General features: G+C 44.5%; 1 long non-coding RNA gene and 1 pseudogene across 1 annotated transcript; one reads left to right on the top strand and one right to left on the bottom strand.

Moving 5' to 3' along the window:
- The first annotated feature begins 940 nt into the window (after positions 1 to 940).
- LOC139037049 (uncharacterized) lies at positions 941 to 5390 on the top strand. Its single transcript, XR_011489834.1, has 3 exons — positions 941 to 998; positions 1585 to 1749; positions 2632 to 5390. It is a non-coding gene; the product is annotated as an uncharacterized lncRNA (long non-coding RNA).
- A 5778-nt stretch (positions 5391 to 11168) lies between these two features.
- On the bottom strand, positions 11169 to 12042 carry LOC110123995 (olfactory receptor 9I1-like; annotated as a pseudogene).
- Positions 12043 to 22646: the final 10604 nt, after the last annotated feature.

The raw sequence follows: 22646 nt of genomic DNA, 5'->3' as shown, positions 1-22646 counted from the left end.
GAAGGCTTCTTGCAGGGTGAGCTCTGACTTTCTTTTGTTTTGAACTGTAGACTTTGTTTTTTCTTCCAGTTTTGTGGAAATAGAATTGACATGTTTAGTTGGTAAGTTGTATCTGACTTTTCGGCCCCACGGACTATAGCCCACCAGGCTCTGCTGTCTGTGGGATTTTCCTAGGCAAGAATACTGGAGCGGGTTGTCATTTCCTTCTCCAGGGGATCTTCCTGCCACAGGGAGTGAACTCTCAGCTCCTGCACTGGCAGGCGGATTCCTTACCACTACGCCCCTAGGGAAGCCCAATTGACGTACAGCCCTGGATAAGTTTAATGTATACAGCATGGTGATTTGACTCACATACACCAAGAAATGATGACCACAGTAAGTTTACTGGACATCCATCTTCAGGGATAAAAATAAAAGAAATAAATTTCTTTTCTTGTGATGAAAACCGTTAAGATTTACTCTTGAAACAGCTTTCATATATAACATATAGCAGGGTTAATTATGGGGATTCCCTGGTGGATCAGGTGGTAAGGAATCTGCCTGCAATGTGGGAGACCTGGGTTCGATCCCTGGGTCAGGAAGATCCCCTGGACGAGGGCATGGCAGCCCACTCCAGTATTGTTGCCTGGAGAATTCCATGGACAGAGGAGCCTGGTGGGCTACAGTCCACGGGGCCACATATTTATCACGCTGTACGTTATATCCCTAGTACTTATTTATAACTGGAGGCGTGTGCATTTTGCCTATCTTCATCCAATTTCCCTTCTTCTCCCCTCAGTTTTCAAGTGAATATGACCAAATGAGCATTGGAATAGTCGTAACTGTTTTTTTATTAAAAAAAATTGACTGTAGTATAGTTGATTTACAGTATTGTTAGTTTCAGATGTATAGCAAAGTGATTCAGTTATATACATATGTATGTATATATCCATTCTTTTTCAGATTCTTTTCCCATGGAAGTTATTATAGAATATTGAGCAGAATTTTCCATGCATACAGTAAGTCCTTGTTGGTTTTATATTATAATATTTTATATATATATATTGTATTTTATTTTACATATATATTTTACATATAAAATAGTGTGTGTTTGTTAATCCTAAACTCCTGATTTAGCTCTCCCTGCAAAGTCTGCATTGGTAACTCTAAGTGAACTTATTTACTGAAAAGCAGCAGGCTCACAGATTTTAAAAAGAAACTGATGGCTGTAACCTTGACCCAGGAGGGATCGGGGCTGAGGAGGGGCCAGGGAGCGTCTGGACTCAGGTTAGCAGGGCGTGCGCAGGGATTATACTCTGTGCACGAGGGGAGGCCAGGAACATGGAGTGAGCAGGGGCCGTTTGTGAACTGAGAGCCCGTGGAATGCTCTTTCCTATGGATTGTGCCGGGGGCAAGCCAGCCGTGGTTCCAGAGAGTTCAGCTGAGCCCCTGAGGGCAGGTATGAGGAGGGCAGGTGCAGGGGCCCTGGAAGGGCAGTTTCAGGGCAGAGACACCTTACAGTGTGGAAAGCATCCTTGAACCCACGTTCCATTCGGTCCTCATCATCCTCCAGGTGATGCAGGACTTATCGTTCTCCTTTTACAGGTGGGAAGTGCAGAGAGGTGCAGCAGTTTGCTCCGGGTCACGAAAGCCATAAATGCAAGATACAGGCTTAGACCTCGAGTCACCTGGACCCGGCCCCACACCCGCACCGAGGGGCAAGGCAGTCCTTCTGGAACGGGAAGGGCGTCACCCGCAAGAGCCACTTGGGTAAAGCTGCCGGGGCAGCCTGTGTGTTTGAAATATCTCCCAATGCAGGGGGTGCATCGGCGGAGCTTTGTCCTTTCCCACCCCAGCTGCCGCACGGAGCAGCCTGCACATCCTGCCATGAGCTCCAGAAAAGCCTCGGGAGGCTCAGGGCTGCCACGCCCCTGCCCTGGCTGATGGCTGAAGCCTGAAATTCTTCTTTGTTATGTAACATTCCTGTGCCGCCGCGCCCGCCCCCCCCCCCCCCCCCCAAGTCAATGAGAAGGAGCCCAGCCGTCAATAGGAGGCTCCCCTAGTGGAAGCCCTTGGGAGACAGCTGAGACATTCCCCAGGATTCAAACCCTGACTCAGACCCTGCCATCTGTGTGAGCCTAGCAAGACATTCAATACCCTGGTTCTCACTTTGGTTTCTCCAAAGATGGGAGCTATTGTGCATCCCATTTGCTCAGCTGTTGTGAAGCTTAAATGTGATAATTAGGCATTCAGTAGAGCTTGGTAAATTTTAAAGTGCTGTGAAAAATAAGGGATGGCTGAGCCAGGACGGGAAACAGAGCAACAGCAGCATATTATTGTCAACTGCGTGGTTATCTCAGGGGCCTCCCTGCAGCAGGCTGGTGGGAGGACGGGGTGCAGAGGCAGTGTACCGGTCAGCCTGGAGGGGGCGCCAGGGCGGACAGAACGTGCAGGGCCGGGGAGCAGGGCCCAGGAACTCGAGTCCCGGCCAGCCATCTGCTTTATAAAGTGAAGCTTTATTGCAACACTGTCACAATAATTTGTTTAGTATTGCCTTTGGCTGCTTTCTCATCCTACTGGAAGACGAGCAGTTTTGACACAGGCTGGATCAGCCGGCAAGGCCTAAAATATTTACAGTCTGTTTCTTTCCAGAAAAAGTTTATCTGATGCTGCTTTAAAGCAACTCTGAATTTACAAGAACACAAAGGACGGTGACATCGTGTTTTCCATTGCCGAGTGACAGACCACCGCAAATTTAGTTGCTCAAGATCATGAGCGAACATAAGTTCTTGTGTCTGATGGACGGTGAAGACAAACAATACTGAACTGGCAGAGTCTGGAGCAGAGGAAGTTTTATGGAGGGCCACGCAAGGAGGCGAGTGGTTCCTGCCCCCCAACACCTCACTCTCCCAAGGATTTCAGCTATGTCATCTGTAGTAGAGTGTATATGTTAATCCCGGTTTCCCAGTGCACCGCTGTCCTCACTTATCCTTGGTAAACGAAAGTTTGTTAAGTACATCCATGACTCTGCTTCTGTATCAGCAGAACATTCATCGCTCTGCATTTTCTAAGTTGGGGTGTGATTGCTTTACCACGCTGTGTTAGTTTTTGTTGCAGAGCAAAGTGAACCAGCTGTGTGCATGCGTGTGTCCCCTCCTGCTGGAGCCCCCTGCCCAGGTCGTCACAGAGCACTGGGCTGACCTCCGTGCGCTTCGCAGCAGGTTCCCGCTGCCTGGCTGTTTCACACGAGGTCGTGTGTTACCTCAGTGCTGCTTCCCCGACTCGCCCCACTCTCTCCTCCCCCACCCCCACTGTGTCCACAAGTGCGTCCTCCATGTCTGTGTTCCTGCCCTGCAGAGATGCCCACCTGTACCATTTTTCTAGATTTCATATACGTATATGTGAGTTATATACAGTGTTTGTTTTGCTCTTTCTGGCTTCACGCTGTATAACAGACTCTAGTTTCATCCACATCACTACAAATGACCCAATCTTATTTCTTTTTTTTTTTTGACTAATATTCTTTTGTATATATGTGCAGCATTTTTTTTTAATCCATTCATCTGCCGATGGACATTTAGGTGCTTCCGTGTCCTGGCTGTTGAAAACAGTGCTGCGGTGAACAGTGGAGTACACGTCTCTCTTTGAATGTGGTCTTCTCAGGGTATGTGCCCAGTAGGGGACTGTTGGGTCATTCGGTGGTTAATCACAAGGTGAGGGAGGGGTGGAGTTGCTTGTTCAAGCTTCCTGGGGCAGGACTCCTTTGTCCAAATAGGTCGGGTCATGCTGTTCCTATAAACCTCCAATAAGGACAATGTTCTTCTCAGTTCTGCCACTTTTTGTCTCTGTATGAATGGAAAATCCTTATACTGTTAAAGGTCAGAACCTTGAGCACTGACTCCCCTATATATTTCCGGCTATGAGCAACATTCTTAACTCTAAATAAAAGCATAGACTACAAAGGCTAAAGTAAAAGAAGCAGATCTCATATGGAAGCAGAGTTGTTCTTCCCTGTTACAAAATGACATGTATTTATCATCTCATAATGGCCACGAGACGGCCGTCAGGGCGTGAGTCATAGGAGTCTTCTGATCAGGGTCTCCTGCGGCTGAAATCTGAGCACTGGGTGGGATAATAGTTCCACCTGAGACTCAAAGTTCTCTTACCAGGCCCATCGGTTGTTGGCAGAATTCCTTGCTTTGTGAGTTTAGGACTGTGGTGCCGTTCCCTTGGTAGCTGCAGGCCAGGAGCTGGCTTCGAGCCCACCCTTGCCTCTTAGCCCCCTCTCGCCGAGTGCCAGCTTGCTTCTTCAAGGCATGTAACGCGACGTCTCTACTGTTTTGAATTTCTCTTTGAGGGTTCTTCCCCGGTGGCTCAGACGGTAAAGCATCTGCCTGCAATGCGGGAGATCGGTTTCAATCCCTGGGTCGGGAAGATCCCCTGGAGAAGGAAATGGCTACCCCCTCCACTATTCTTGCCTGGAAAATCCCATGGACGGAGGAGCCTGGTGGGCTACAGTCCATGGGGGCTGCAAAGAGTCGGACATGACCGAGTGACTTTACTTTCTCTTTGAGGGTTACTCCGTCAGGTCAGACCCGGTCAGGCTCACTGCCTTTTTGGATGAACTCAGAGTCAACTAATTGGAGACCCTACTTACATCTTAAAAATCTGGCACTCTCATACCAGGATTGCTATTGCATCATATCTCAGGGGCTGCCCTCGTCCTAGGAGAGGGGAGTATAGAAATCTGCGCACTCCAACCACTCAGACAGATCTAGAGTGCAGAATATTTATAACACAACTATGTGTCGTGAAACAAGTGAAAAGGAAGGGGGACTCTATGAGATTAAAAGAAGGCAAAAAATGTAGCCGTCCAGTGCAGTGCTTTAATTTAGACTGGACCTGGATTAAAACTATTAAAAACTACAAAACCCATTCTTGGGTAAACGAGGAAAATATGAATGAGAACAAGATATTAAATATTGTGATGGGTTAATCGGTCATTTTCTTGGGTGTGGTAGTATTGCAGGGAAGAACCAAATCCAGCTCCACGTTGGAACTGTTTCTTTGACTTGCTTTTCATTGCCTTTGTTATTATAATCAGAGAGAAGGAACTTGTCTCAGAGAACCCTGCCCCTCTGCCTTCTGTCAAACGGAAGCGCCTTTGTTCTGGACCCTGTCCACCTGTGCATGGTCAGAAGGAAGAAATGATCATGTCCCCTGCCCAAAGCTTGCTCTTCTAGGAGGTATTTGCAAGATTAATGGCCTTTTTACTTTGTTTCCTAACCTCTCTCAATCTTTGACCTGAAAAAGAACCTGTCACTCAGACCTCGTAAGATGGCTGCTTTGAGACGTTAGTCTGCCGTCTTCTCTGTCTGCTGGCTTTCCGAATAAAGTATCCGTCGCCTCCACACCTGGTCTCCGAGTCACTGACCTGTCATGTTGCACGCAGAGCGAACTTGGACTTGGGAACAGAAGGGATATTATAATATCATAGTCACGTGAGAATATCCATAATATCCATACTATTTAAAAAAGATCATTGAAGTATGACAAACACTCAGAAAAATTAATGTCATACATGAATTTTCAGTCTGAACAGACCTGAGTTACTAGCACCAGATGGAAATCAAATACTTCACTAATCCCTGAAGCCCCTTTGCGTGCCATTTCAATCATCACTCCTGAGCCAGGTCTGATAGCACTGATTCCTTTGTTTGCCTTTGTGCTTTATGTATCTGGAATCATATAATATATAGTAATTTGTGTCTGATTGCTTTCATTCAACATTATGCTAGTGAGATTCATCCAGATGTTGCAGTAAACTGTAATAGTTTTGATGGAATCACTATTTTTTCTTCATAGAGGTGTCTAGTATGCTTTGAGAAAATTTTGCTGAATGGAGAATATTCTTAATTCTGTTTTTTCACATTGAACTGTATGTTTCAGTGAAAATAAGTATTTCCACATGAGCATTTTTTGACCTTTAGTTAGACTACCTACTGTTCTTTGATAATTTCTTTTAAGACAAAAATCATAAAATTATGATCTCTTGAATGTTTCATCAAATTTGTTGAATGAAAAATGATTGACTTTATTATTTCACTCCAGTTCAGAAGAGAAATTTCTCCAAGTGAATCAGGGACTCCACCAAAAAGAGTCTTGTCACAGGTCGATATAATCCAAGCCACAGTTATGTAAATTCAGAATTAAATCTTGAACACTGATTTGTATGTTTGTTTAGGTTTTCCTTTTCAATGGAATGGATAAATTTCAATTTCAATGCCTTCCAGTTTGCAAGATTTGCTTTCAATATTTGGAACTTGCCAAAACCTTCAAAAGTTGAAGGTTCTTGTGCTCCATACCTTACATTTTTTGGTTAAAGACCAAGATTTCTAACTGATTTTAAATAAATACAATACAAATTTTGGGAACATTTAAACAAAGGAGCTCAATATTATTGTAGATCACTCAGGTTGATTAAAGAGGAGCATTTCAAAGGCTTACATACTTCTACGATGCTATGGATAAGAAGCAGGAAAGAAATGTTGAGCTGCCACGCCAGAGAGTTTTTGTTTTTGTTATTCAATCCCATCTTGATCAAAACATTTTGTACTCCCTTTCTCTAACTGTATCGCTATGAAAATACTTGTAAATGCTAAAAACTATAGCTTCTATTTTGATGGAAAAACCATCATAACTTGTTTGGATGTGATCCTAAATTATGTGTGCCACAGTTGACTTCAAATATAAGTCTGTGCCATAGGTTTCATAATTCAGTAAGAACATCCTTTTCCTTTTTTCATGATTTCGTGCTTCAGTAAAACTTATATTTGTCTTACCAGCACATAAACAAGGAGTGTTGTCTTCAAGCTTGACGTTTTATGTGGAATTTACAGCGGCATTCACAATAATGTCAGCTATTTCATCTTTGTCAGAATGAACTCTCAACAGCTTTGCTTTGAAGAATTGGACCAAAAAAAAAAATCAAATTATTGGAGTAGATTTTCTGTTTGAAGTTTTTAATGACACTGACATAAAACCATTGTCATTTCACTGTATGAAATTGTAACTTTCTCTTGGAGACAAGACATTACCAAGTATTGTTTTACTTTCTCTCTGTGCACAAAACACTGGTATTAAAGAAATGAGCTAAATTACTTTTGATGAGTTTGAAAAGTCGTGCTTTGTGGAGTGAAATGTAAACACACCTGCTACTTTAAATTGTCATCAGGCACAGTCTTTGAAAGCAAGGGGTAATGTGTCTTCAGATGATTTGTATCTTCTACTGTTCAAATCCTCATGGACACTACTAAGACATCTGCTGTGGATGATAAATGGCGACAAACATTTTGGGCAAAATATATGTTCATCATTAACTGTCTTGAGTAATATGCACTTGTTTTTTGCTACCAAAAGTTCTCACTGCAAAATATGAAAATGATACCAAACAATCATATATATTGTCTGACTTTTGCCTTGTTAAAAAATGGACCAAACTACTGTAGCAAAAGCTTTTGGACTACTCTCTAATACACTATAGATGGACGTCATTTACACCTAGGAATCAGCCCAGTGGGCAACGTGTTGGCGTCATGTGCTGAGTCATGGACCACAGTATAACTGGCTAGTACACCAGTGGCTGCCAGGGGCAGCAGATTTGAATATTTCTGTCATCACCACCCTAGACCTAAGAAATGAGCTGTCTCTAGATCCTATGTCTGGGTGATTTCTTTCTTTCTTTTTTTTTTTTTTTAATTTTTAAGCAGGGGGCACCTTGCTTGCTGTCCTTGGACAACAGATTTCATTCTGGAAAGAATCAAATAGAGAGACGAGATTTGGCTGATTAGTCTTTCAGATTTAAATACATGTCGACAAGAGAGCCCTGCTCACTGCGTGCATGTCCCCCGCACTATCAGACTGACCGTGGTAGCAGGTAGAAGTACAAAGATGGAAGTCTACGCAGCTGTTAATTAAAAGGTGAAAGGTCTGGGACAAATGCTGCACTGACCAGGACGCCAGGACAGCAGGTGCCAGTAAAGGCTGTCCTGGGAAAACCGTTCAGTTGTAAACGTGCTTTTCTTTCCTCCCCTCCTTCCCTGCTCCCTTCCTCTCTCCCTCCCTCCTTCCTTCCTTCACCTTTCTTCTCTTTCTTTCCTCCCTTTCTCTTTTTCTTCTTGAAGCATTAAAGCCTTTCTTTCCTTCCAGATAACTGATGCTAAATACAGGTTTCTGTTTCATGCCAGCAGCACTTTACTGAGGTATAATATAAAGGCAGTAACTGACATGACTGAACAGGGCTTCCCTGGGGGCTCAGACGGTAAAGAATCCGCCTGCAATGCGGGAGACCTTGGTTCCATCCCTGGGTAGGGAAGATCCTCTGGAGAAGGGCATGGGAACCCACTCCAGTGTTCCTGCCTGGAGAATCCCCACGGGCAGAGGAGCTTGGAGGGCTGCAGTTCATGGGGTCGAAAGAGTCGGACACGACTGAGCAGTGAAGCACAGCACATACAGCGACTGAACGACAGCAAAATTCACTAACTGTTGCGATTTAAGTGCGCAGATTAGTGGATTTTGATAGCATACATGTACACATATAACCATCACACAGATCGAGGTATAGAAGATTTCCATAGTCCAGGGAATCCTTCCTGTTCCTTTCCAGACCATCCTTCTTCCCTCATCCTCCAGAGGCGACCACTATCTGTTTTCTATTACCATGGGTTAGTCTGTCTACCTGAACTTCGTAGAAAGGAAATCTTTATGTCTGGCTTCTTTCATTCATCATAACTTTCTTTTTTGAGATTTGGCCATGTTGTTGTATGTATCAATGGTTCATTTCTTTAAAAAATGCTGAGTGTGAATAGACTGCAATTCATTTATCCGTCCTTCTGTCTTTACACATTTGGGTTGTTTTCAGTGTTGAGTTTCTATGAATAAAGTTGCAGTGGACGTTGCTGTCACGGTTGTTTTGGGTGAACATAGGCATTTGTTCTCATGAGTGCATACCAAAGAGGAGGAATTACTGGGACATAGGGTAGGTGCATCTTTAGCTTTATAAGAAACTGGAAAACGATTCTCCAAAGTCCTATAATCTTATATTGATCATACCAAGAGTCAGAAAGCACATGGAGAAATTGGAGTTCTCACTGCAGGAGTTCCCACATTGCAGGTGGGAATGTCTTGGAAGTTGTTTAAAACACATCCAATTCCTTCAACAAAGTAGGATAATTCAGATTTTATTATTATTTTAGTTTGTAAAACTTCTGTTTATTAGGGAATTTGTCTATTTTCTCTGTTATCAAATTTATTGGCATAACGTTGGTTATACTATCTCTTTATTCTATTTTATGATATCTATAGGATCTGTAGTAATGCCCTTTTAAAATTTAAAAAATCTTGGTACTTGGGAGTTCTATTAATCTTTTCAAGGAAGCAAAGTTTGAGTTTTTGTTGAGTTTTTAAAAATCTATTTTTATTAACAGCTTTGTTGAGGTGTAATTGATATTCATCTATTTTTTACGTCATTGATCTTTTTCTCATCTTTACTACTTCTTTCATTCTATTTTCTTTGGGTTTAATTTGATCTTCCTTTTCTAGCTTCTTGAAGTGGAAGCTTAGATAATCAATTCAAGACATTTCCCCCTTAGTGTTGTCATTTAGAACTCTAAGCACTGCTTTAATATCATCCCCATCCCAAATTTTCATATTTATTTCATTAGTGCTCAGTTTAAAATATTTGCTTATTCATGTTTTAACTTATTTTTCCTGCATAGTTTATTTAAGAGTGTATTCTTTAATTTCTTTTAGTCACAAATTACTAACATTGTTGGGCTTCCCTTGTAGCTCAGTTGGTAAAGAATCCTCCTGCAATGCAGGGGGCCTGGGTTTGATTCCTGGATTGGGAAGATCCCCTGGAGAAGGAAACGGCAACCCACTCCAGTATTCTGGCCTGGAGAACCCCATGGACGGACGAGCCTGGTGGGCGACAGTCTATGGGACCACAAGTGTTGGACGTGACTTAGCGACTAAACCACCACCACCAGTAGCGTTATTCATTTAATTCATGTGGAAAGAGAACTTGTTTGTCTTGATTTCATTTCTTTGTGATTTATTGAGACCTGACCAGCATATAATCCATTTTGGTGGATGTTCCACATAAACTTGAATTTCGATTCTTCTGGCTTTGAGGGTGTAGCGTTCCATGTATATCAATTAGATCAATTTAGATAGTGGGATTCAACTATCTGCCCTTACTGACTTTGACCTACTTTTTCTGCACATTACTGAAGAGAAGGGTTAGCATATCCACCTATGTATTTTCCTCATGTGTTTTGAAGCTGTGTTGTTGGGTATGTAAATATGTATGATTGCTGTGTCCTTCTGAAAAATTCATGCTTCCCTTTATCTCTGGTTGTGTTCTTTTCCTTAAAGTCTCTTGTTCAATAATCACGTAGCCAGCCTAGCTTCTTTATCTTAGTGCTTCCATGGAATATAATTTGTCATTCTCTTGCCTTTAACCAATCTATGCCTTATCTTTAAACAGTGTCCCCTATAAAGAGCATATGGCACAAATGCCTATGGCTGATACATATTGGTGTATGGTAAAACCATCACAGTTTTGTAAAGTAATTATCCTCCAGTTAAAATAAATAAATAAATTTAAACAATAGAAAAAAAACCCAAACAGCAGGTTATCCATATCATAAAAAAAATCCCTTATTCTCCCATTAGCATGATTCCAGCTACAATCCTTCATAAAGAGTAGAAGTCACTATTAATGAGCATAGAGACAAAGCATAAAGAAAGGGTAACTACAATATTGTAATTAGCCTCCAACTAATAAAAAAAAATGGTAAAAAAAATTTAAAAAAATACATGTCTTCATAATATAAAAAATAAAAGAAGGGGTAACTGGAAAACTCAAGCATGTTTACTTTGGGGAATGGGAGGTTGGATGTGGTGATTGGTTTACTAGGATTATGTGATCTTTTAGCTCTGTGATATCAGAGAGTAGCCCTGGGACTCTGAGAATTTGGGGGGTAGACTAAAGAGAAAGAGGGAAAGAAAAAGGAGGCAGAGGGAACCAGCCAAACAAATTTCACCAAGCTTGCAGCTTTCCTTACAGAGCTGTAGTTCTTGCCCACTTCCGAGGTGCCAGTGAAAGCATTCCTTCTTTAGGGTAAGCTTCATATGGCATTGATGCTACTGATGCTTATCTCTCTGGGGAGAATGTGGGTGAGGATGAAGGACCTTATTGAAGCTACATCCATTGGGAACTGAATTTTACAAATGACTTCTCTGATTGCGCCTTTTATGTCTTTGTTCCTCAGACTGTAGGTCAAAGTGTTGAGCATAGGGATGACCACAGTGTAAAAGACACAATCTTGCTCTCCTCTTGGGATTTTGTCTGAGTTACTTCTCTGGCACATGAAGGCAAGTGTCCCAGGGAAGAGAACAAAAGCAGTGAGATAGGAGGTGCAGGTGGAGAAGGTCTTGGCTTTCCCACCAGGAGACCTCATTCTCAGAATCTGAGCGTTCTGATGAAGAGCCTGTAAGAGACCAGGATGATCGTGCCATTGGCCAGGAACATGCGTTTGGCAGGAAAGAGGATGACAGTCTCACTTTGTGTCATGCTGTGGGAGGCAAGCTTTAGCAGGGGTGGGAGATGGCAGAAGAAGTTGATTTGATTGTCATCACAGAAGGAGAGGGTAAATGTGCACATGGTACGCAGGATGGCCCCTGATAACCCATAGACGTAGGCCCTGGCCAACAAGCCCATACAGATGTCTGGAGACATCACCACGTTATAGCTCAGTGGACTGCTAATGGCAACAAAGCAGTCATAGGCCATCACAGTGAGCAGGAAGAGTGAACTGACAGTGAAGACGATGGTGGATTTGGTGAACTGATGGTGAAGATGGTGAAGAAAAAGAACTTGGGTGCACATTGGAAATAGGAAATGACCATTTTGCTTGTGGTCAGTGTGGCCAGGACCGTAGGGGTGATGACCACAGTATAGCAGGCATCTAGCAGGGAAAGAAGGCCCAGGAAGAGGTACATGGGGTGTGGAGTTGGGTGTCCCCTGGGGTTAGAATAAGCATCTCCACATTTCCCAGAAGGGCGACTAGATAGAAATTGGGAAACATCAGGAAGCGCGGAATGGTCAGTTCAGGGTGATCTGTGAAACCCACAAGAATGAACTCTATCACAATGGTGAGATTTCTTCGGCCACAGGTTCCATGCAGCCGGGTGGCCTCAGAAGGAGAATGGAATTAGAGATTCCAGACCTGCAGGCCTTTGTCTTCCTTAGAGTCAGATGTTAGATGAAAATCTCATATTTTTCTGCTCAGAGAGAGAAAGAAATGTTATGATTTAAAGAATCTGCAGGCACTGCCCTGGTAGTCCAGTGGCTAAGACTCCGAGCTTCCAGTGCAGGGGGCCTGGGCTCGTGGCCCGGAAACTAGATCTCACATGCTGCAACTAAAAATTCCGCATGCCACAAAAGATTGAAGATTCCATGTTCTATAGCAAAGACCTGGTGCACCAAGTGAAGAAATAAATAACAATAAATAATAACAATAAAAGAATCTATAGCTGGCAGGTACTATGGAGAGTGTTCACCTATATGTGTATCCTTCTGGAAAATGGACTCGGGGTAGGTATTTCTTCAGGTTCACTTGCTTGTCGTCTAAGGTCTAAGACCAGAGAAAATCTTAGACTATCAAGACTGGAAGGGACCAATACGGAGTCTCTCTTTCCTAGAATATCCCCAACAGATGGTCACACAGCCCAGATGTACACGAGGGCTGCCTTGTATAGATTCCAAAGTTGGGCCCTGCCAACTCCCAGTAGGACGTAGACTGTGATGTGAATGCTGCCTCCAGAGTTGGTGGTTGGACGCGGCGCCCTCGGTGGTTGGACACAGAGTCCTCTGTTACCTGATGGGGACTTTCTGGGCACTCTACCTTTGGAAAATTCTTCCTGTCGGGAAAGCCACATTGCCCTTTCTGTATCTTCTACACATTAGTGTAGGGTTTCCCGGTTGGCACAGCGGGATGACCTGCCAGTGCAGGAGATGCAAGAGAGGCAGCTTTGATCCCTGGTCGGGAAGATCCCCTGGAGGAGGACATGGCAACCCACTCCAGTGTTCTTGCCTGGGAAACCCCATGGACAGAGGAGCCTGGCCGGCTGCAGTCCACAGGGCTGCAAAGGGTCGGACCCGACTGAGCGACCGAGTTTAAGGTTAAGTCTCCCACATTAGTATTACGCTTGATTCTGCACGTTGAGCAAGACCCCTCTCTCCCAAGACAGAAAGCGATCATGCCCACTCTTATCACGTCTCTTATTCTTCAAGTCAAACATTTCCAGTCATTTTAGCAATGCCTAGTGAGCCCTTTCATAATCTATTTTTGTTCTGCTATGAACATGGTTATCATCTGTCTGCTGGGATCTCTTTTTGGAGGGTCCTTGAGAGAAAGCAATTCTGTGAAAATCGTTAGATTTATGAGGCTCTTATTCTGTGTCGGACGTTTCCACATTAATTGACTGATTTCTCTCAATAATCCTGAAATAGCCGTTATGAATTTTCACTCTGAACTGTGTAAGCCGAGGGTCAGGAAGTTACAGTGGCTTGTCAAAGGATAAATTGCAGGTGCAGAAGCCAGAACTTAAGCTGTGGTGTCAAGACTCCAGGGCTCTGCTTGTTTCATTACCCTACTCTGGTCCTCAACCACCATCCGTCTCCTTGAATTTTTAGCTTCCGGAGCCTAGAGGCACCTCATAGGAAGGGGGTTAAGAGAAATCAGGGTTGATTCTTCACTTTCTAGGGGTGGAATGGGTTCTTTGATAGCTATTCATTGTTCCAGGCGCTGCCCTCTGGAATGAAGCCTCTGGGGGTGGGGGTGGGGGTGGAGACTTCTCCCTCAGGAATTCAGGGACTCACTGGGAAGCTGGTTGGAGTCAGGATTAAAGACTTGTTTGTGAGCTAGGGGTTCTCACCAGCCAAAGAACTTCCATAAAACGTTTTGGGCTGTCTGTCAGTTTCAATCCTGAGGATTTCAAGGCTCATAAGGCAAAATCAAATTCCTAGTATTTCAGATGCGGAGTACCGGGCCCACCAAGTTTCTGACGATTACCATATTAGATCTGCTGATTAGCCGCAGCTTGAGTGCCGACCACCCTGGCTCACCCCATCGCTCTCATCTTCTTCGACCGCAAGTGCCTTTCCTCCAGAGCACTGTGATTCCTGTGATTTTCCTGTGTTCCTACCTTTTGTTTCTTTCTGTCCCTCTGTGAAATGCTTCCCATCATTTTTCTCTTTTTTGCTGTCTCATAACTTACACATGGTGCGGCTATTCACCACATGGAGGTCCATCACCTTATTGAAAAACTGAAAGAAAATTTTCAGGGCTTTATGTTATAGTTCAAATACATTAAAAAGGGAATTTGATGTATCCAGCTGCCTTTCTGGGAGGCAGTCCAAAAGTTAAAGAGTTGAACTATATAGCCGGGCCTACATGTTAATTGCTGTGTCCGAAGGATCAGTTATGTGGTACAAAACAGAGCTTCACGCCTTCACCTGGATTGTGGAAGATGCTGGCATTGTGATAGCTTTTTGAGACCCAAGTCTTGAAAACTCAGCTTGGAACTTACTAGTATAGACAAACTGAGTTTGTACTCACATCTATTATTCTGTTCCAAGACTCTCTAAATCCTTCTTTCAAAGCAGCATTCTTTATCCTCATTTAGGCACACACTCTATTTTTCCTTCTTTCCATAGAGATGAAAATTTAAAGACATGGAAGCATGCTTTAGAACATGCTTAACTAAATGTCCTCCAACTCTTTTTGCCACACTTGTCTCTGAATCTTAAGATTAGAAATGTAGGTTTCTTTGAAGCATTTGAAAGATTACTTTGAAAATTTCAGTATTTGGACTAAATAGCTAGTAAATTCAGATTTCTAAACAATCACATGCTTTGTAGACATAGCAATATCCCACAGCTTAGTTGGATTTGGATTGGCTAATCCACCATCTATTTTCCAGAGTGGGCATAATCTTTTGGCTTCCAGGTGGCTCAGTGGTAAAGTATCTGCCTGCAATGCAGGAGATGCAAGAGGCAAGGGTTCGATCCCTGGTGGGGAGGGGGGTAAGATCCCCTGGAGGAGGAAATGGCAACCTGCTCCAATATTCTTGCCTGGAAAATCCTACGGAGAGAGGAGCCTGGAGGTCTGCAGTGCATGGTCTTGCAAAGAGCCGGCCAACCAGTGAACATGCAGGCAGCATAACCTTTCAGTCCAGCCCTTGGACATGCCCCACAGCATTTGCATAACTTAGTTAACACAGCCTGAGAATAGGCACCTTCATTGGTGTCTTCAATAGGCCCTCATTGACCTAAAAAGAAACGTTCATCTGGCAACTTTCTTTCCGAGGTGGTAGCTAAAATTTGCATCTGTTCAAGACACTGTCTCCATGGGGAAACCTGACAGAGAGAACTTTCCTTGAAACTTAGTTATCAGCAGTTGTCTGCTGGATTCTGGGTGCACGTCTGTCCGATGTCTGACATTTGAACGTGACCTCGTGTCAGCAGAGCGTCTGGGAGAGTGGTTTGTCTTTCTCCCCAGGGACTGGGGGTCTCTGTGTCCACGGCCGTCAGGATGGGCTTACATGTTCTTCTCTAGCAGTTGGTGGGAGTAACCACGACCCTCACCAGGGCTCCTGGGCTTTACAAACACACGGACCCCTGGAGCCAGGAAGGACCTTGGCACGCTGTTCTGTGAGTTTCCCCTCTGCTCCTCAGAGGCCTCGGCCTTTGTGGAGATGCCTCGGGGGACACGGCAGGGGACGTAAGCAGGAGGCGGAGCGCGGACGGTTCAAACAACGCGGCGTTTCCTGTCACGCTTGTGAACAGACAGGTACTTTTCCATCTTGTTTGGAGAGGGGGTTGACCTTAAAGAAAGGTGGCCGTCTGCTCCACTACGTTCTTTTCGTTTGGCAGAAGAGAACACAGAAGCTCAGAGAAGTAACTGTCACCCAGCGTGTCAGAAGACACTGCTCCCACACCGCTGCCGGTGGGGCGTCTCCTGTGGGGCCCAGGACAGCCCGTGGGGTCGTGAGAGGGCAGCCCGGAGCTAACAGGCCCGGGACGGAGCCCCCGGGCTGGGAGGATTGCGGCAGCGTAGTTGGGAGCCTCGGCGGCCAGGTCCCCGAGGCTTCCTAGTGGCCACCTCCCTCTCTGTGACGCCCATCCCCACGGCACCTTCTTTGTTAATGGGGGGTTTTTGCCGCACATCAGTGTGAACCAGCCACAGGCATGCGCGTCCCCCTCCTGAGCCCGCCTGCCCCCGGCTCCCCATCGCCCCTCCAGCTTGTCTCGGCGCTGGCTCTGGGCCCCTGTGTCACAGAGCAGGCCCGCTGGCTGACGGTTTGACAAGTGGTGATGGATACGCGTCAGTGCTGTTCTCTCAAATCCCCCCGCCCTCACCTTCTCCCACTGAGTCCGAAAGCCTGTGCCTTATGTCTGCGTCTCCTTTGCTGCCTAACACTTGGGATCATCGGTACCGTCCTTCGAGATTCCATATGTATGTGTTAATATGCAGCATTTGTCATTCTCTTTCTGACTGACTTCACTCTGCATCAGGCTCTAGGTTCATCCACCCCGTTAGAACTGACTCAGATGTGCTCCTTTTCATAGCCGAGTAATATTCCGTCATACATGTACCACAAAGTCCTTATCCATTTGCCTGCCGATGGACATCCAGGTTGCTTCCCTGTCCTAGCTATTATAAATAGTGCTGCAGTGAACACGGGTACACGTGTCTTTTTCAGTTTTGTTTGCTCTGGGTGTTTGCCCAGCAGTGGGATTTCTGGGTGGTATGGTAGTTTTATTCCTAATTTTTTTAAGGGAATCTCCACACTGTTATCCATACTGGTTGTATCAGTTTGCATTCCCACCAACCGTGTAAGAGGGTTCCTTTTTCTCTACACTCTTTCCAGCATTTATTGTTTGTAGGCTATTCGATTTTGGTCAGCTGTTCTGACCAGTTCTACATTATCTTTTCAAAAGCTTCTTCTGAAAGAAGGTCTTTCTGACCTCACCACCTGAGACAACCTCCCCAGAGGGATGGGACCCAGCCTTGGTACCTGCTCTGAATACCTAGTTATTCAATCATGTGGGTGTTAGGAGAGTAATAGTATCTATGCCAATTATTGTTCCCTGCACTTGACATACTTAGTGCTAACTTCTGCAGTCATCAGTAAGGTATGTATTCCTGCGTCTGCTTCACAGGAGACAGAATTAAAGCCTTGGCAAGATAACCTGAGAGGTCACAGAAAAATTTTAATTGTTTTCAAACATTTGGAAAACACACTTAATAGTCTCTGGAATATTTCTGATCTCCCAACATAGTTACAGGATTTACCCTACCTCATGGGGAAAGAGCTGGTCCTTTTGCTTCTGTGAGGAAATTCTATGAAGCACTGCTGATATTTCCTGTGTTCTGAGCAGATCCAAAAAGACTGCTGCTGTGGTGATCTGAAAGTCATAGAAAATGCAATTACCTAATCTTCCTCGGGCTGATATTACATTTTGCTGAAACCCGCTTTTGAACACACTCCCAGCAGGTAGCAAGACCAGGCTGTAAGCCCAGTTTTATCCAGAGTGCCTGGGCAGCTTTCAAAGCCTGCAACCCCCAGGTCCTCCTGGTGTCTAACTGTTTTGCCTTCTTGCTCAAGCAACCCAATTCAGACCGTCTTGTTTCTGAATCATTGAGTTTTTGGATCCTATTGAATCCTTTGGTGGTTTTAACACCTATAGGTATCACTTGTGTGTGTGTGTGTGTGTGTGTGTGTGTGTGTGTGAGAGTCACTTTAGTCGTGTCTGACTCTTTGAAACCCCATGGACTGTAGATCACCAGCCTCCTCCGTCCATGGGATGCTCCGGGCAAGAATACTGGAGTGGGTGGGGGGAAGCAGGGCTTGTTGGGATGGTCTGCACCACTTCTTCAGCGTTCTATTGGCTAAGCTGCGTGTCCATACTTTGCCGCAAAGGAGGCTGGCTAAGAGTCTAGTTGTTTTACCAGCCCTAGCTAGATAACATGAATCATTTGGGGTCAGAGGGCACGATGAAGTAGGCGGCCCCCAAGATGGCCCTAGTGATTCCTGCCATCCGGTAAGCACTCTTTGAGTGATTTACTCTTTTGAGAATGGCCCGGATTTAGTGACTCACCCTTAGTAAATAAAGTGTGATGGGGTGTTACTTTTGAGATTAAGTTTCAAAAAAACGCTGGTGCCTGTATCGGGTATTCTTTCTGAGAATACTATTCTATTCTCTATTAGAATACTATTCTAATACTCTGCTATTCTCTCTGAGAAAAGTCAGCTGTCGTATTGTGAGTTGCCCCATGGGAAGGTCCATGTTGCAAGGAGCTGACATATTTGGCGACCAGTGGGGAAGGATCCGAGTCTTGCCAACAGCCATGCCTGAACATGCTGCCCCGGCCAGCAAGATAATCACCGCTTTGTGAGACCCTGAGGCCAACATGCTAATCACCGCTTTGTGAGAGACCCTGAGTGAGGTTCCCAAGCCACTGGTGCTGCATTCCTGACCCCATGAAAACAGTGACAGGAAATGTTTGCAGCTTTAAGCTGCCAAGTTAACAATAATAGACAACTAACACATCCTCATGCAGAGATGCTACTGATGGCAGGCAGAACTTCAATACTCTGCTTACTTCTTGTGGTTCTTTTTTTTGCCTTGTATGTTTAGCCCTTGATTTCTTAGTATCTTTTCACTTGTTTATTTTATCTTTTTAGGTGCTTTTGTTTTATCTCTTTACATGTTTTAAGGCCAGTTTGGTCAGAAAATCCTAGTCTACCATCTTGCCAGAAATGGAAATCCTATTCATTTAAATCTTTCTGCTTTTCAACAAGTCTTTGTTGAGCACCTACTGTGATTCAGAAAGCACACTAAAAATAACGGATAGTTCTTGCTTCCATGGAACTTACATTCTACCGGAGGCGGGGTAGAAAACAAACAGGCAGATAGATACCAGGCCTTGTCGTGTCCTTAAGAGTGAAATAGCAGGGTCGGGGGATAGAGTGTGACATGCAGCAGGGAAGCTCTTGTTCTAATATCATGGTCCAGAAGGGTTTCTCTTAGATGAGGCAACATTTCAGCAGAGACCTGAGTGAAGTAAATGAATAGGTCTTGTAGAATGATAATGAGAATGCTTGCGCAGACCCGTTCTTCTTGGAGGTCTGCAGTAGATGTTAGGAAGGATGCATTCTCTCATTCCTTTTATTCCAGCGGAATTGAATGTAGGGAGTTTGGACACGGCTTAGCAGGTTGGAGGATCTGAGATGTCATTGCTGCTTTCAGCCTCTCAGGCATCAGTAGAGCTGTCTTGTCTGGGACAAGACTTAGAGCTGAAGCTGACTTAAATGCCCTGGTCCCATCTCAGCCATCACAGAGAACAGGGTCAGTGTAGGCACTGAATAAATCTTTTATTGAATTACTCTTATATACAGTCTCTTCCATTTTCTATCCAGCTGTTTAGCCAAGAACTTGCAGGTGTATAGGCATTTAGGTTAAGTAAGCTTCTCTCCTTGTTAAATACATGTTTTTATTTTGTTTATCTTGTCTTCTCTGATGTATTGACCTTTGGATTTTCCCTGACTGAGCTTTGAATGTCCCATCACACGACTCCTAAGTTCCCCAGCAAGAAAACCATCTTCTATGATTCTTGGAGAAAGAGACTAATGAGTAAGCCCGTTCTGTTGTTGTTGGGAGAAATTTATTTATTTTTAATTTGATTTTTATCTTATATTGGAGTATAGTTGGGCTTCGCAGGCGGCTCAGTGGTAAGGGATCTACCTGCCCGCGCAGAACATGCAAGGTTGATCCCTGGGTCAGGGAGATTCCTTAGAGAAGGAAATGCAACCCGCTCCAGTATTCCTGCCTGGGAAATCCCGTGGACAGAGAAACATCGTGGGCTACAGTCCCTGGGGTTGCAGAAAGCTGGACATGGCTGAGCACACATATAACCGACTTACAATATTGTGTTAGTTTCAGGTGTGCTGTGAAGGGACGCATGGGCTATTTTCCCTTAAGTGATTCTGTACCAGAGAAGGCACGATTGTTTATAAATTGGTGTTCAAAGGTGATGTAAACTGGTAAATAAGAGTCCAGTTTCTGGAGCCAGATCCTCTCAGCGCAAATCAAGAGTCTGGCTTCTGTGACCTTGGACAGCTTAGCTTCTCATGTCTTAGTTCCCTCACCCCTGTGCTAGAACAGTAGCCTAGAACACCCCTGTTCTAGAAAGTGCTAGAACAGTAGTTACCTAAGCAGAGGGTGATGAACGGGGAGGTCTGTCCTGTAATGGAAGAATGACAGAAGCGTAGACACACTCTCATACTGAAAAGCGAAAATGAAAGTCGCTGCGTCGTGTCCGACTCTTTGGACCCCGTGGACTGTAGTCTGTGGAATTCTCCAGGCCAGAATACTAGAGTGGGTAGCCTTTCTCTTCTCCAGGGGATCGTCACCACCCAGGAATTCAACTGGGGTCTCCTGCATTTCAGGCAGGTTGCTTACCAACTGAGCTCTCAGAGAAGCCCACCTCGCTCCTGTGTGGGGTGATAATCGCACCTGCACTTTAGGGTTGCTGAGGCATCACAGGGCTGTTAAAGACATCTCAAAGTTCTTAGACTCGTGTCGTGCATATAATAGGTGCTCTGTAACTCTTAGCTGTAATGATGATATTTTATTAGGAGCCAGGACAGTGAGTTATTAGATTCTATAGATTGTAAAAAAGACCACTCAGATTATCTAGTAGAATAAGGGTCTATGGTTAAGACTTTTATGCTCCAAAAGGGAGACAGAGATTTCTTGGGCGACTTAATGGCAATGCTAGAGCTCAGTCTGGAACATAATTCAAGACTCAGAAAGATCTAATGCTGCACCAGGGACTGGTTTCTCCGGCTGCTTTTTCAGCATCTCATTTGCTCATTTCCTCTCGGTCTGCCCATAAGCATGACTCAGCCATTCTCTCCATATCTTATCGTCACGTGTGAGTCTCATTTCTCAGCTAACGTAGTCTTTCCTCATATTTTTCGGTTTAAATCCTCAAAGCAGAGACGCCTTTATTGCTCCTGCTTAGTAATCACCACTGTACGAGTCTAGAGCGTCTCATGGTTTCCTACTCTGTTCATGTACTGATGAAATCTGTGCCGGGGGCTTATTCTAGTCTGATCGCCTGAAGGGCAAAGTCAAGTGCTAGAACCGTAGTTACCTAAGCAAAGGCGACAAGTAGGGAGGTTTCTCCCGTTATGGGGGAATGACAGAAGCATAGGCACACTCTTCATTTACACCACTTACTAGGTCTCACACCGAGACCCAGTCCTTTGTTGATTCAAAGAGTGTAGATGAAATGAGTGTCCATGAGGGCAGACCTGCTGCAGCATACTAAAGAGCTCCTTTCCATTAGTGTTCTGTAAGGATGGAGGCCTTTGACCCTGATGACCGAGCTGGAGCTAGTCCCCGAAGGGGAATTTATTACAGGCCCCAGTGTGTCCTAAGGGAGCAAGAACATGGCTGTGGCCGTGTTCACTGAAATGGAAAGTAGGGAATGGGAACTGTCCGTGCTCTTCCTGAGTCTTTTGTTGCAGATTCTTTAAAAAAATATTTTTTTTATTGGGGTGTAGTTGCTTTACAATATTGTGTTAGTTTCTACCATATAGCAAAGTGAATCAGCTATTCGTATGCATATATGCCCTCTCTTTTTTGATTTCCTTCCCAGACATACAGAACAAATGTATGGATACCTACCAAGGGGGGAAGATGGGGATGGGATGAATTAGGAGATTGGGATTGACATGTATACATACTGGTACTATATATGAAATAGATCCCTGGGGGAGGAAATGGCAACCCACTCCAGTGTTCTTGCCTGGAAAATCCCATGGACAGAGGAACCTGGCGGGCCACGGTCCACGGGGTCACAGAGAGTCAAACACGCCTAGCGACTAAACACCAACAACAACATAAAATAGATAACCAATGAGATCATACTGTACAGAGAAGGGGCCTCTGCTTAATGCTCCGTGGTGGCCTAAATGCAGGTTCTCTTTGAATAACTACGTCATTGTCGCCTCTCTCTTGACGTCTCCACGCTGGTCAATCTGGTCTCCTACGCTTGATCTCTCATGTGTTGAGCCTCGCGATGCCCGGGGAAAAGTTTGTATTCATACCAGGTGTTCACTTCTGAACAAAACGCCTGCAGGCAGAGGGGCAGGCCATCTTAATGAAACAGTTGTTCCCATGTGGAGGGGCATGGAGCATCGACTTCTCATAAATTCACAATTGGTTAGAGGGATTCATTGGGCACAGAGCAATACATTCAATGAAAAGGGCATCCTTGGGTTACCCTTGAGTATGTGGGATGCAAATAAACACACTCACTCCTCCTACCCCACCCCCAAAATTAAACATTCATATTCATTTTATTTCTTAGGTGAGAAGGAATGTTGTTCATCATTCTGTGTTCATTGTCTTGCCTTTTCATTTGTTCATGATCTATTTAATATTTGCTCATGGCCATGGAATTGTGGCAAGGGCCAGTGTTGACATCAGAAAGTAAACGAAAGAGAAGGGAAGAGAACAATATATA

The sequence above is a fragment of the Odocoileus virginianus genome, chromosome 10 (assembly GCF_023699985.2).
Source record: "Odocoileus virginianus isolate 20LAN1187 ecotype Illinois chromosome 10, Ovbor_1.2, whole genome shotgun sequence".
In the NCBI taxonomy this organism is placed as follows: domain Eukaryota; kingdom Metazoa; phylum Chordata; class Mammalia; order Artiodactyla; family Cervidae; genus Odocoileus; species Odocoileus virginianus.
This window is presented reverse-complemented; position numbering and strand designations above follow the sequence as displayed.